This window comes from Rhagoletis pomonella, unplaced genomic scaffold (assembly GCF_013731165.1).
Source record: "Rhagoletis pomonella isolate Grant_MI unplaced genomic scaffold, Rhpom_1.0 Rhpom_scaffold_00001, whole genome shotgun sequence".
NCBI lineage: Eukaryota > Metazoa > Arthropoda > Insecta > Diptera > Tephritidae > Rhagoletis > Rhagoletis pomonella.
Window position 1 is genome coordinate 113,843,718 of NW_023458555.1, and position 16,305 is coordinate 113,860,022.

A 16,305-nucleotide genomic window follows, 5' to 3' on the forward strand; every position below is an offset into this window, starting at 1 on the left:
TTGGCAACACAGAAAGGAGAATTCTACTGCCTGAGGGTTATAATCCCTAAGTGCGGCCGAAGGCCGCCTACGCAGAAAGGTGTTCTCTGCAAAAGGTGTTCAGCCCCCCTTCTTTGACAAAACAGAAAGGAGAATTCTACTGCCTGAGGGTTATAATCCCTAAGTGCGGCCGAAGGCCGCTTACGTAGAAAGGAATTCTACGCAAAAATACATTTGTTAAAAAGAACATTTTTTTTTATAAAAACTGTTTTTTTTTCTATTTTTAATTAACTTTTTATTGTTTATTCAAAATCCCCCCATATCTAATTTGGCATAATTTCTTTTATTAAAAAATCCCACGGTTTCTGTTAGTTGGGTCATATTCCACTTCAAACTGCTCAGTTTGTCTAAGAAAAATCCGTTTTTCCCCCTTTTTCAAACGGTTCCCTAGGTGCCTGTGGGAGGAGTCCAAGGGGGGGTTCCCCTTTTTAGAAAGCGGCGACTGTCTCCTTTCTATTGGGGGGGTTTTGGGGGCCCCGCCCCCTCCCCCTCCGCCCCCCACCCAAAAAACGGTGTGAGTGGTACTAAACATTTCCCACAGTGACTCTTGTGATAACAAGCACAAGATAAGTGATAACATAAAAATCATTATTATGTGCTTTAATCTAAAATGCCTTGCATATTTAACCAAAAGGTTGGTCGGTCTCGACTATCGATTCAGTGCGTTCAGTGCAATGAACTCTTTCATTTGGCTTGTGTTGGTATAAAGCAAGCTGATGCTGAATTTCTCGCCAGCTCTAATAAGGGCTTTTTATGCAAAGTCTGCGCGGACATTCGTCGACAGTCATTCCGTTCGTCTCCCCCGCCCCCACCCGCGTTGGATGAAAAGTAAAGTGCTTCGCCTAATATTGTAGCTAAATCGGACTGTCTAAAAAGTGCTAATTTGAAATTGACAACCTCGGTCAAACAGTCTGTTAACCTCAGTATATCCAGTAAACAAACTTAGCAACTTTTTTCCACCAAATTTGGTCCCCATAAAGGACTAGTGTTGCAAGCAACGCTTTTTCGTCAGTGCGATTGAACATCTCAGGTTTAGCTGAAATATAAGTGTTTTAAGCATAATTATTTTTCTAATACTTTTTTTTTTATTTTACTGTGTCGAGGTCGTTGAACAAATATTTGTAATTTATTATTTAAGTTAATTGGGAAATATATTGAATGCACAAATTAAGTTATGGGAGCGATTTATTCATAGAATTGGAAATAAGGTTGATGATATACTTTAAATAAATTGTGAGTCTGCGGAAATATCTTTTCAGCATATGAATATACTTCTTAACATTTTCCCGAAAAATTTACATACAGGCTCGAAATTATGCCAGTAACATTCAAATATCGTCGCTTGGATGGAAAATTTCCGGAAGCGTTATTTTGACAGTTTTTAGTTAAAGATGCAGTTATATATTTTAAAATCAGATAATTCGCTTTTTTGTTAACAGTTTTTTGGATATCTTCCTCAGTTTCCGAGTAATTGACTAAAATCATTTGGTACAAATTACGTTAGTAATGCTGTCGTACTAATCTAATCAAGATCTTTCAAATAGCGTCATCTGTTTTTAAATATCTGCTTTAGTTACCGACATATTCAGCTTTATCATGAGTTTCCTTTTCTCGAACCGGGCCACCTTTTCACTTTTCGTTTCCGTGTATTCACTACGGATGGGTGAAAACATTTCTGGCGATTTTTTTTTTTTTTGGGCGAGACTCACGATCAGGCTGATTAATTAATTTATAAAAAATGTTACCACATTTGACGTATACGACAAAATTTTATTAAACTCATAAATGGTTGACAGTAAACTAAAAAATAAGATGATTTAAGAATTTCGTGAACTAGTACATAGCATTCTCCGACACTTTGGAGAAAATATATAGTCGAGTTTCTGAGAAATTGCATTCCAAACTTCAATTGTGATTTCCCGAAACCTGCCGAAAGTAACATGCAACGATCTTTTATCTAGACGTCGATATAACATTTAGCTAAAATATGCATCTAAATAAATTGTAAATATCAATATTTTCGCAGTTGAAGTATATGCCATGCGAGTAACAGGTTAATACATACATACATATGTAAGTATCCATAAATTACCACGTTGAGCTTGTATAATAATCTCTCTCTAATGCATTAATTCTATATACGTCAGGACCAATGCCCGACACAGTTATATCTTTATTTAATAACATCTCTATGACAAAATATTCAAGAAATATATTCTTAGATTTTTATTTACTTCATTTCATACATTAATATCAGTGTTGCCAACTTTTAAGTTTCAAAAACCACCAAATCTTGGAAAAGAGAGCGTTTTACCGCACTAAAAGCACTATTTTTTTTTTAAATCAAAGGATACTCTTTTTCATAACAGTTTGTGGTAAACAAAAGTAAAAAAAATAAACAATTTTACATGTATAAATAAATACACAATCATGCTTGCGAAGTGATACCGAAGTACTGTACATTAAGACTGGTACATCTGGAGAAGGAACAATCGAATCGCAACAAACGAAATTGAATTTTAAAGGGGAAGAGTAATACTTAATGATACCCTAAGTAGAAAGGAGCGAAAAAAATTGTTGTTTTATAATATAACCTCAAATATTCCGAAAAGCCGTGTTTTTACACTTAGAGGCTAGGATATCTCAAAATTCTGACGTGGTATAGAAATTCTGCAGCTAGATTTGTATTCAGCACCGAAGAATCTGCAAATACCGATGCACTCAGGTGGCAAAAAAAGTTAAAATTTTTCAAACTGTGTAATCAATAAATAATCAAAAAAAATAAAAAAATACTTAACTTATCTGCTGTCATTTTCAACGCGAATACAATTTAACAAGAACGCAAGAACGTGGGTTTGCAACTTCATCTTTTTATCAATCATGGTTTGCATTTTAGTGCATTTAAATTCGTAGATTCTTGTAAATTCAGAAATTTTAGTTCAGAAAAAAGCACTAAAAAGGGCACTAGGCACTAAACCATTTTTTTGGCGTTGTAATTTTCAAAAAGCACTAAATCTAGTGCTTAAAGCACTAAGTTGGCAACTATGATTAATATTGACCTGATTTTTTTTTTAATAAATACCTGGAATAAATATTTAATAAAAAACTTTTTCACTGAAGCTTAACCAACTTTTAGTTGCTCGGAGCTAATTTTGGAAGGCTTCATGAAATATTTTCATAGACGGTAAATACATCCTGGGTGCATCGTTAATGAGCTGAAAAACCAAAACAAATTAAATTTGTGGAATGGAGCCTTTTGAAATGGCCTTTACAAACGGCAATGGAATTCCGACATTATTCAAGGAATCGTGAATATAAGCTGCCTTCCATTTGGCATATTTGCGGGTTAAACCTTCAGAAAGTTAAAAAAAAAAACACTTTCTTTTTTATATATTATATATTTTTGAAATAAAAATACTCCACCTTATACACCAAAAAATTTCTTTAAACCATCTTGCGCATGCAGTTTGTTGATCTTATCTTCACGGTTACCGAAATCACCAACCTCAACGTAGTGATTAGCCCTCTTGCGCCAGCCACCGGTTGGTGTTGAGCTTGAATGGCCACAGGTAGTTGGATGCCTTGTTGACGTGGGATCCAACAGTGAATATTTCGTGCGCCAAATAATCAACGCACTTAATATCGTGCGCTTTGTGCAATTTGCGTTTGATCACAAAGTTGTCAGAGATTGGGCCACGTTGATGGTTGTGCTTGACAACTCCACGTTCGTAGATCAATTCACGAACTGATTTAAGATTTGGATAACCCCGTGTGATATAGGATTCGGCAATGCGTAGCATATTAACGGTTAAATTTGATAAGCAAACCGTGGTTAATGTGGCGAAAACGGAACAAACTGTCGCACTTTTGGTGCAACTTTGTTGATACCGCGGATACAGATCACGAAAGCCAATTTGTCTTCCGCAGGCACGTAGAATGAGCCGCGTTTCTTTGCCAGGCGGCGCAACTTATTCTCACGGCGTCCATCACGGAGATGATATTTCAACAACAACAACAACAAGTTTTCACGTTTGCGGAGTGCAATCACAGCGAAGCGCTTTAGTTTACGCTTGATCAGGGTAGCACGTTTGCTGACCTGCTTCTTGCTGAACTTCAGATACGACTCGGGGACAGCAGGCAGCTTCTGGAAGGTTGTTTGCCCTTTGCTTCCGGCTTCCTCCCGGCCGTGGTGGCAGTCATCTTAACTTGTAACTTACACTGAGGGAAAAAAATATTAAAATCAAATAGAAACGTAATTGATCTTACTATAAACGTCAACGCAAATACTGTATATTGGTAAATATTCAATTCAATTACGCGCATATTAAAATGACCACGTTCGTACTGAAAAAGCATCCATGAAGTGACAAGACAAAAACTAAAAAAAAACAAGTAAGAAAGTCTAAGTTCGGGCGGAGCCGAACATTAAATACCCGACGCAAGTATTAAATATATGTTTTCCACCTTTCCGAAAGCTACCGCTACATGCTAAGCCGGGGTGTATACATTTTAAGTAAATTAGCGTCCTTAAATTTCGAAATATTGAAATTTCAAGCATATCTGAAATTTACCGTTATATGAAAAGCGGCCTAAATTTTAGTCCGATTTCAACAATTTTCAACGGTTTGCTTTTATGTGGCAAGCACAATAACCATACCGAGCTTGGTGCAAATTGCTAGAACGGTTAGCGAGATACATATATGTGATCACAAGTAGGCGGTGCTACGCCCATTTTCCAAAATTTTGTCATAAACGTATTTCTTGGTAAAGAATTGTTGCAAAAATCAATTTTGAATAAATTAGCTTCGTTATATTTACTGATTTATCGAAGATTTTGTATTTCTCGAAATTACCGTTATATGGGATGTGGTTATTGTCCGATTTTAGAAATTTTCGGCCAGTTGGTATGCTGTGCAAGGACCAACAACTAAATACTAATAAATACTTTTTTTTATTTTACTGTGTCGATGAATGTGTGTGTGTGAATGCAAAAATCAAGTTATGGGAGCGATTTATTCATAGAATTGAAAATAAGGTTGATGATATACTTTAAATAAATTGTGGGTCTGCGAAAATATCTTTTCAGCATATGAATATACTTCTTAACATTTTCCCGAAAAATTTACATACATGCTCGAAATTATGCCAGTAACATTCAAATATCGTCGCTTGGATGGAAAATTTCCGTAAGCGTTATTTTGACAGTTTTTAGTTAAAGATGCAGTTATATATTTCAAAATCAGATATTTCGCTTTTTTAACAGTTTTTTGGATACCTTCTTTAGTTTCCGAGTAATTGATTAAAATCATTTAGTACAAATTACGTTAGTAATGCTGTCGTACTAAACTAATCAAGATCTTTCAAATAGCGTCATCTGTTTTTAAATATCTGCTTTAGTTTCCGACATATTCAGCCTATCATGAGTTTAATTTTCTCGAACCGGGCCACCTTTTCACTTTTCGTTTCCGTGTATTCACTATGGGTGGGTGAAAACATTTCTGTCGATTTTTTATTTTTTTTTGGGGGCAAGACTCACGATTAGGCTGATTAGTGTAAAGTATCGTTAATTTATAAAAAGTGTTATCACATTTGGCGTATACGATAAAATTTTATTAAACTCATAAATGGTTGACAGTAAACTAAAAAATAAGATAATTTAAGAATTTCGTGAACTAGTACATAGCATTCTCTGACACTTTGGAGAAAATATGTAGTCCAGTTTCTGAGAAATTGCATTCCAAACTTCAATTGTGATTTCCCGAAACCTGCCGAAAATAACATGCAACGATCTTTTATCTAGGCGATGATATAACATTAAGCTAAAATATGCATCTAAATAAATTATAAATGTCATTATTTTCGCAGTTGAAGTATATGCCATGCGAGTAACAGGTTAATACATACATACATATGTAAGTATACCTAAATTACCACGTTGAGCTTGTATAATAATCTCTCTCTAATGCTTCATTTCATACATTAATATTGACCTGATTTTTTTTAATATACCAGGAATAAATATTTAAGAAAAAATAATTTCACTTAAGCTCAACCAACTTTTAGTTGCTCGGAGCTAATTTTGGAACGCTTCATGAAATATTTTCATAGACGGTAAATTCAATCCTGGGTGCACCGTTAATGAGCTGAAAAACCAAAACAAATTAAAGTTGTGGAATGGAGCCTTTTGAAATGGCCTTTACAAACGGCAATGGAATTCCGACATTATTCATCGTGAATATAAGCTTCAGAAAGTTAAAAACAAAAACATTATCTTTTTTTATATATTATATACTTTTTTGTGAAATAAAAATACTTCTCCTTGTACACCAAAAAATTTCTTTAAACCATCTTGCGCATGCAGTTTGTTGATCTTAAATTCACGGTTACCGAAATCACCAACCTCAACGTAGTGATTAGCCCTCTTGCGCCAGCCACCGGTTGGTGTTGAGCTTGAATGGCCACAGGTAGTTGGATGCTTTCTTGAAGTGGGATCCAACAGTGAATATTTCGTGCGCTATATAATCAACGCACTTAACATCGTGCGCTTTGTGCAATTTGCGTTCGATCACAAAGTTGTCAGAGATTGGGCCACGTTGATGGTTGTGCTTGACAATTCCAGGTTTGTAGAGCAATTCACGAACTGGTTTAAGATTTGGATAACCCCATGTGATATAGGATTCGGCAATGCGTAGCATATTAACGGTTAAATTTGATGAACAAACCGTGGTTAATGTGGCGAAAACAGAACAAACTGTCGCACTTTTGGTGCAACTTTGTTGATACCACGGATACAGATCACAAAAGCCAATTTGTCTTCCGCAGGCACTTAGAATGAGCCGCGTTCCTTTGCCAGGCGGCGCAACTTATTCTCACGGCGCCCATCACAGAGATATTTTGCTTGATATTTCTCAGATGCAACAAGTTTTCACGTTTGCCGAGTGCATTCACAGCAGAGCGCTTTAGTTAACGCTTGATCAGGGTAGCACGTTTGCTGACCTGCTTCTTGCTGAACTTCAGCTACGACCGGGGACAGCAGGCAGCTTCCTGGAAGGTTGTTTGCCCTTTGCTTCGGGCTTCCTACCGGCCGTGGTGGCAGTCATCTTAACTTGTAACTTAGCACGTTGAGAAGGCGAAAAAAAGTTCGCCAAATGTTTGGAGGACATCTTAACTAACGCCACTCGATTAACAACATTTCTATTAAACACAATTTCATTTAATTAATTACTTTTTTAATACATAGATATGCTGCAACCAGGCACTTACTTTCCCAAATTCTATCTTGCTTATCGGCATAATTTTCCAAATGTGCCTGCGCTGCTACTTCGTACTAATCACTTCATTTTCCAACTGCGCTTTCTTTTTTGCCTCAACATATCCTAAAAAGACATAAAATGTACATTAAACAATAGAAATCGAAAAAAACAGTAAATAAAATACTCACTTCGTTTTGTTTTGTTGTCAAATTTATGAGAAATGTGAATTCACCACTATGCAGATAGAAAGAAGAAGGACCAGTGATGCAATTTTAAGTAAACCTATTATTCAGTGGCAATGCGCAGAGCGTCCCGAGTGGCAAAATTAATTTGCATCAAATATAACATTAAACGGTGGTTCTAATCCATTTTTCATATTATTAATCAGAGTATATACAGTATATGGTATTTCTTTCAAAAATTAATGCACTATACGCATATTTTTTTTAAATATTTCTTAAGTTTCTTGCGTTGGTGCTGGAAAGCAACCATGCGTGTAAAAAATTGTATGCTGCCTAAAATTTCACCTCAGGAAACTTTATCCCCATAAAGGACTTCACCACAGTTTTTTTACTGGAGCTGTTAACACTCCGAATGAAGCCAAGACCCAACAACAACAAATAACTTTGGGATCGTTGTATAATATTATTGTCTCTCTTCGAGCCGACAATAACCGAATGTTCAACTGTATCACTGCGCTGCGCGATGAAAACAACAAGCTAGTGTCGAAAATTGATAATTTGCATTCTGATCAGTGATCGGCCTTTAAAAAAATTGTGTGTGGTAGAATCTGGAACAAAATGTGGTAGATTTCAAAAAAATGTGGTAGATCTCAGGTTTTGGATCAAACTTTGTACAAAAATTAAAGAAATTCTGTCAGGTTTCACCTAAATTGCAAACTTTTTAATTAGACTCTAAAAAAAATTAATTTTAGTATTACTAGGTGCTAGATTGAAGTTGCTAAAAATTGCATTGAGTTTTGGCAATTTTTTCCTTAACAGTGTAAAGCGGTTCTTTCCATATACAAATATTTTTCGAATATAATTTTTTGCAACCTTGCGGAGTGCTGTCAGCGTTTCATTCTATCACATCACGATGTAGCGAACAAATGTGGTACGTTACAGAAACCGCTACTTCTGATTTGCCGATTTTGATAATTCTCAAGTAAATGTAAACAATGCCTTAGAAACTTTAGATGCACTGAAATTTGGTAATACTTTCACAAAAATCGCCGTTTTTTTAATTTTCGCTATTAATTTTTTTATAAATCATATATTTTAAGATTTAACGTAATGAAACCACGTTTCCTGTCGGAAAATTTATTATTGAGAAAATTTACTATTTTACAGTTTATTTTATCCTTTATCACCTTTCCGAAACCTACCGCTAGATGGTAAGCCGGGGTGCATCAATTTTGAGTAAATTAGCGTCCTTCAATTTCGAAATATTGAAGTTTCAAGCATTTCTGAAATTTACCGTTATATGAAAAGCGGCCGTAATTTTAGTCCGATTTCAATAATTTTCAACGTTTTGCTTATATGTGGCAAGCACAATAACCACACCGAGTTTGGTACAAATTTGTAGAACGGTTACAGATATACATATATGTGATCATAAGTGGGCGGTGCCACGCCCATTTTGCAATATTTTACCATAAACGTACTTCTTGGTAAAGAATTGCTGCAAGCATCAATTTTGAATAAATTAGCTTCAATATTTACTGATTTATCTAAGATTTTGTGGATGTGGGCGTGGTTATTGTCCGATTTTAAAAAGTTTCGGCGATTTTCTATGCTGTACCAAGGCCAACAACTGTGCCAAGTTTGGAAGAAATTGGTATAGCGGTTACAAAGATATACACATGTAACCATAAGTGGGCGTGGCTACGCCCATTTTCCAAAAATTTATAATATTCTTATTTTTCGTCTAAAAATTATTGTAAATATCAATTTTGAGTGAATATCTTCAGTAGTTACTAAAATATCGCAGTTTTCGTATTTCTGGAAATTTCCATTATATGGGAAGTGGGCGTGGTTAAAGTCCGATTTCGCCCATTTTCAATACCAACCTACCTTGGATTAAGGGAAACCTACAGTGAATCAATAAAGTTTAAGTACAAAAGTTAAATGTCATATTTTTTTGTTATTTCAAGTAGGAAAACATTTTTTAATTAATTTATTGCAAAACAAGGAACTCTTTTTCATAAACACAACAAAAGATATTAACAAATGCATCAAATCCAAAGAATTCATGTCAAAAAAGTTTTGGTACAGAAAGGAAATTCAATTTTAAAACGTTAATTCAATATTTTGTAGGTCCACCTCTGGCGGCAATTATTGCTTGTAAGCGACGGTGCATACTTTTTACTAGTACCTCGGTGTTAGACTTTGTAATTTTTGCCCATTCAGTCGTTATAGCAATTTTCAAGGTTTCCTTTGACGAAATCCTATGGTTTCTGATCTCCTTTCCAGCAGATCCCATATGTGCTCTATGGGATTAATGTCGGGTGATTGTGGTGGAGTACGAAGTTAATAGCAGTTGTATAAAAGCCATTCGCGGACCAGATAAGATGTGTGTTTAGGGTCGTTGTCTTGCTGGAAAAGGAAGCGGCTGCTGTCGAGACCCAGTTGTTGCACACTTGGACGCAAGTTTTGCTTAAGGATGTCCAAATACAAACGCATGTCCATTTTGGCTGTTATGAAAACCAATTTACCAACGCCAGCTGCAGCCATACATCCCCAAACCATTACGTTTTCACCACCATGCTTCACAGTGGGCAATAAGTTATTTTCTTGTAGCTCTTTATTGGCACGCCTCCACACGTTCTTTGCTTCGTCCGACCCAAAAATATTGAATTTGGATTCGTCACTGAATACAACATTCTCCCAAAATGAGTCCGGTTTATCGAGGTATTCTTTAGCGAAATCTAATCGTTTTTTTTATTCGTCTTTGCTATAAATGGCTTGCGCCGGGGTATTCGTCCGTTATAACCAGCTTTATATAGTACATTTCTCACGGTTTGAGGGTTAATTTTTTTTGGAAGTCAGCGTTTATATCATCCCGTCGGCTACAATTTTGCGTTCTTCGCGGATCGTCAATGCATTAGGTCTGCCCGATCTTTGTTTTATATTCAAATCGCCGTTGTTTTTGTAAGATTTTATAATATTGTGCACACTGGAATGGCGTTTACCGACCATTTGGCCGCAAAGTTTTATTTTCTAAATACATTTTTAATATTAATTTTCTTACTGCGAGCGAAATTTCCAAGCCGCGACCCATTGTAGAAAACTTTTTTACAATTTAAGCAATAAATAACGTTCAAGCGCTCACTCCTTGCAGTGGGAATGAAGTCCTCGCTTCGTTTTGTTTTAGAAAAAAATACAAACTTTCAAAATTAGCAGGCACAATTATAAAAGCAAAGCCTGCTATATGAAGTGTACCAAAACTATTTTGAGTAGATTTTCTTTACTTTCTTAATTACCTGGGCCTACGTAGCGCCACAAGAAAGTTAACGTTACAGCAATCACTTATGTCGACGAAGAAATTGTTGAGCTTGGTGTATATAGCGAAAATGAACAAAAAAATTTTATAATAAAAGCTCCTGGAGGGATTTTAGCAATAAATTATTGTTGTACCTAAACTTTATTGATTCACTGTACATACCAAATTTTGTTGAGATATCTCAATTTTTGCTCGAGTTATCGTGTACACGGGCGGACGGACAGACGGACAGACAGACATGGCTTAATCGATTTTTTTTTCATCCTGATCATTTATGCATACATTTGTCTATATCTATCTCGATTCGTTTTGGCTGTTACAAACAACCGTTATGTGAACAAAATTAATATACCCTTGTGCACAAGTGCGCTCGGGTATAAAAATGTGTTGTTAAAGGCACAGTTTATACCAAATATAATGAAGTATGTCGTATCTCGGTAGAACCTGTATAACTTGTAAATTTGGAACTAAAGTTTGAAAGCCAACTATTTTGATAACCCGAAAATGTATAACTTGAAACAAAATCGCGACCATTGACGTATCGAATCATGTATTGTACGTTAGTAATATAGAGAAGTAATTCCAAATTTATGTTTTTTCAGATTTCATCATACATTATCATTAAGGAGATTGGTAAAGAAAAAGTGTTCCGTCTAACAGACAACTAAACTTCCCAAAAATGGCGAAGATATGTGTCCTTCCATCAGTCTTTTTGTATACCAACTATATAAACTGATCAAACATTGATTGAGCTTTCTCGAAAAATTAAAATTTTGAAATAATTCTATATATTACACTGTAGGAACGCTAAAATGACACAAAAACGCCGAGACACGTAAATTTAATTTTGGATCGTAGATTACGGATCTCTATACCGTTTTTCTAGATCAGGTAACTTTCTCAAGATATTTACCTATTAAACTTGCATTGCGAATAAAAAAAAAATCAAACTTTAGCTTGGAAAATGCTACTCATACGCCATGTACGAGTATGGCAATGTACATGGAGTATGAGTAACAATCTTTCCTGCTCATATTTCATCCAAAAAAATTCTCCGATTTTCTTTGTTAGCAGCTAGATTTTTTTGTAAAGGAACAGGCTTTAATACAAATCAAAAAATTTTTCTAACTAACCGTTAATTTTTTTAATTTTTTTCCTGTTAAAATTTGATTTTTTATCATAAAATTATCTTGGGAAAATGACCTGATCTAGAATAACAAAATAGAGATTCATAACCGACGGCTCAAAGCTTAGTTTATGTGTTTCGGCCTTTTTTTTGTCGTTTTAAGACTTTTGATTTTCCAAACAGTCTTATTAAACGTGCGATATGTACATATGTATATATGTAGGTTCTACTAGATTTGAAAAAAGCGTGATAGTGTTACAATTATTTTTTCCACATCCGAGGTAATACGATTTTTTTCTCGTAAATGTGTAACCAATTCCTCTAAGCACGTCACTCTCTTTCGAAGATGTCTTTTGCTGTCTTGTAATTTCTTTATTATTTTATTCTTCTTTTCAATCGAATTCTACTAGCTTAGTAACGCGGCTTGCACGACGAGGAGTGGCAAAATCACTTAGTAAAATCTCATTGACATATCGCGGATCTTTAAAGTAGCGTTTCTTTGGAGTACTGATCGTCACCATCTCTAGAAAAGGATATTATTTTAGGCGACTTGCGTAAGAAGTAAGATGAAATATGCTCCTTAGAACGTGATTACCAGAATTGAAATTCGCATGAGTCTGGAAGTTAGCTTTTGAAAATTGCGGCATCTGTTGCTTTACAGGCTAACCTAATATTCACGCACGCCGCCAATTTATTGTCAAAAATTTCTCATGCACATGCAACTTGTATGAGATCAACCGAAATTGAACGGCGTGCGTATGAAGCTAACTCAATTTCCAATTTTTGTTCTGCGTGACATTTTGATTTGACGTTTCGCTCAATGAAATCAAATGCAAACGCATGCAAGTCAATTTCGGGGGACGCAAAAAAACAAATTCGACGGCATGCGTACCAAAACGCAAGCCGCGAATATTAGGTTAGCCTGTTATTGGCTGACACGATTCGAGTAGCAGTGGCGGCGTTTGACAGTCACCCACATGCGGCTAGAGGACAGTTTGTGCCTGCAGTTCTAGTAGCGGCGACGAGTGAGCCTGAAGCTCAGCTGTTGTGTAATGCACCGGTTGCGGTAAAGAGGTGAATGATTGCTGTATTACCTGTGCTGGCAACAACAATGATGGTGAAGCATCAGCTCGCAAGTACCTCCCGTTTAGAGTGGTTTTGTAGTCTGCAACTCTGAAATGCTTGGAACAAACGAAATTTAGATGCTCGCCTGTATTCTTTAAGCCGCATGCATTTTTCCACTTTCTCTGCTGCTCTTCGTTCCTTGGAAAACTGACAAATGGTTAATGGTTTTATTGTTCCTAAGCCAGAAAAAATTTACTTACGCATGAAGCCGTGTGGTCTTATTTTTCAGTGTTTTACATATGCAGCAGCGCCTTACCATGGTTTCTCATATATGTGTATACCATTATGTATAATATTTACATGCAGAATAAATTTTTTTTTTCTTTATATGAATGATTCTTTTTTCAATTAATATTTGTTAATCCGCTCCTGAATTTTGAAAAGTAAAATTGTCATTTTGGGTACATTCTCTTATCGAATCTCTCATTCTTCTTTTAGTATATCGACACTCTGATGTTGGGGAATGTACTTTGAATCATGATAAAAATATAGCAAGGTAGAACCGTTCTCTCAATTTGTAGGCCATGATTTTTTTTTTGAAGTTTGCCAACATTTTAAAATCATATAAAAGTGAAAAGAAATAAATGAAATTGTTCGAAATTGTTGTTGCTTGAGATTGAAAATAGAAATGTGTGTGTGAGTTTGTGAGTAAATTTAAAATTAAATTGTTTGGAAACGTCAAGAATTTTAAAAGTGACTCTCAGCGGCTCTATCTTACTATATTTTTATCATGCTTTGAATGTTTGTTTGTTTGTTTGTTTTACTTACATTACCTGGAATATATATATTTTGTCAATAAAATAAAACAAATTGTTTATAAAATAGTTTTAATTGCCCAAGTTTTATGCTTTTGTGCGTTTATTTTTATATTTAAATTTTTTATCCTAAACATTATTCGACACTTATAAAAGTAGGATTTTACATTTGTTTCCAATTTTATATGTGAGCTTAACTCGTAACAATTTTGAAATAAAATTTTTCATGCGAAATAGTTTTCCATTAAAGACTTTGCTTCGAGCAGTTTTAAATTAAGCTCTTCCATACTTGCTTGCATGGTTTTAATTGGGACTGCGTCTGGGTATAAACGAGCTCGTTTGAAAGTGCTTGATTCGGACGGACAACTAATGAAATCACTTTCCTTGAAGTGGTTTTCACAAACGCGAGAAGAATCACGTAGTACAACACCACAGCTTTCTTCCCAACGCTGCCGTCCTAACTCGCAACTAGGTGGTTTAAAACATAGTACTGTTCTCGTGTCTTGACTTTTATTGCATACAGCGCACCGTTCAAACGTTTTGCTCCGTTTCATCTTGGTTTCCTTACATTAAATATTTAAGAAAAGTCGAACGTGTTTACTTATTACCCAACTTTAAATGTACTTACTTGCTCTCCTCGGCGGTTTATCTCTTAACAATTTCACGTTTATTAAGAAAATTTGTTGCTTGAAAAATTTGTGTGTAACTTTTAAACAAATTCAAATTTGAAAAAAAAAAAAATCAAATGGGTTAAGAATTCATTTCAGTTTGACATTATAGCCTGTTTCTTATGAGAGCAATGTCAAAATCAATCACACTTTGTTGAATACATTTTGCTTGCAACCAAGACATAACCAAGGTGCATTAAACAAGGTGTGATTGGCAACTCAGTGCGGCTCTCTTTTAAGGTACTATAATGTCAAAAAGTATAAACAAACGAATTAACCCTTAGTGATGCATGTATCTTGTCAGCACTGATAGCCTAGGCTTTTATTTTGATTACAGTTTTGTTTTACTTACATTACCTGGAATATATATATTTTGCCAATAAAACGAAACTAATTGTTTATAAAATCGTTTTAGCAATTTTCTTGTTTTTAATTGCCCAAGTTTTATGCTTTTGTATGTTTATTTTTATATTTAAATTTTTTATCCTAAACATTATTCGACACTTATAAAATTATGATTTTACATTTGTTTCCAACTTTATATGAGAGCTTAACTCTAACAATTTTGAAATTAAATTTTTTTCATGCGAAATAGTTTGAGTATAAACGGGCTCGTTTGAAAGTGCTTGATTTGAACGGACAACAAATGAAATCACTTTCCTTGAAGTGGTTTTCGCAAACGCGAGATGAATCACGTAGTACAACACCACATCGCTGCCGTCTTAACTCGCATCTAGGTGGTTTAAAACATCGCACTATTTTCGCGTCATGGTCTCGAATCGTAACATACGATATCGTACTACTCGTCACGTCTTCTTCTTCTTTTTTGGCGCTGTAACCGCCTAAGCGATTTTGGCCGAGTTCAGCAAAGCACGCCAGTCGTTTCTCCTCTGTGCCAACTGACGCCAATTAGAAACGCCAAGTGAAGCCAAGTCCTTCTCGAGCTGATCTTTCCATCACGGTGGGGGCCTCCCTCTTCCTCTGCTACCACCAGCGGGTTCCGAGTTGAATACTTTCAGAGCTGGAGCGTCGGTGTCCATTCGAACGACATGACCAAGCCAGCGGAGCCGCTGTATTTTAATTCGCTGCACTATGTCCATATCGTTGTAAAGCTCATACAGCTCATCGTCCCATCGTCTGCGGTACTCGCCATCGCCAACGAGTAAAGGACCGTAAATCTTCCGCAAAATCTTTCTCTCAAACACCCCAAGAGCCGCCTCATCCGATGTTGTCATTGTCCATGCTTCTGCGCCATATACCAGCACGGGCATGATGAGTGACTTATAGAGCGTGGTTTTCGTACGTCGAGAGGGGACTTTACTCCTGAATTGCCTACTCAGTCCAAAGTAGCACTTGTTGGCAAGAGTGATTCTACGTTGGATTTCAATGCTGACATTATTATCGGTGTTAATGCTGGTTCCCAAGTAAACGAAATTCTCTACTTTCTCGAAATTGTAACTGTCAACAGTGACGTGGGTGCCAAGGCGCGAATGTGCTGACTGTTTGTTTGATGACAGGAGATACTTCGTCTTGTCCTCGTTTACCACCAGACCCATGCGCTTTGCTTCCCTATCCAACTTGGAAAAGGCAGAACAGACTTCGCGGTTTTTGTTACCGATGATGTCGATGTCATCGGCATAAGCCAGCAATTGCACGCTCTTGTAGTAAATTGTTCCTGAGCGGTTCAGTTCTGCAGCTCTTATTATCTTCTCCAACATCAGATTAAAGAAGTCACATGAAAGGGAGTCGCCCTGTCTGAAACCCCGTTTTGTGGCGAACGGCTCGGAGAGGTCTTTTCCAATTCTGACGGAGCTGGTGGTATTGCTCAACGTCATTTT

At 36.0% G+C, this 16,305-nt stretch overlaps 1 pseudogene; it reads right to left on the bottom strand.

Moving 5' to 3' along the window:
* Window positions 1-3,461: 3,461 nt before the first annotated feature.
* On the bottom strand, window positions 3,462-6,734 carry LOC118735353 (annotated as a pseudogene).
* Between the last annotated feature and the right edge of the window lie 9,571 nt (window positions 6,735-16,305).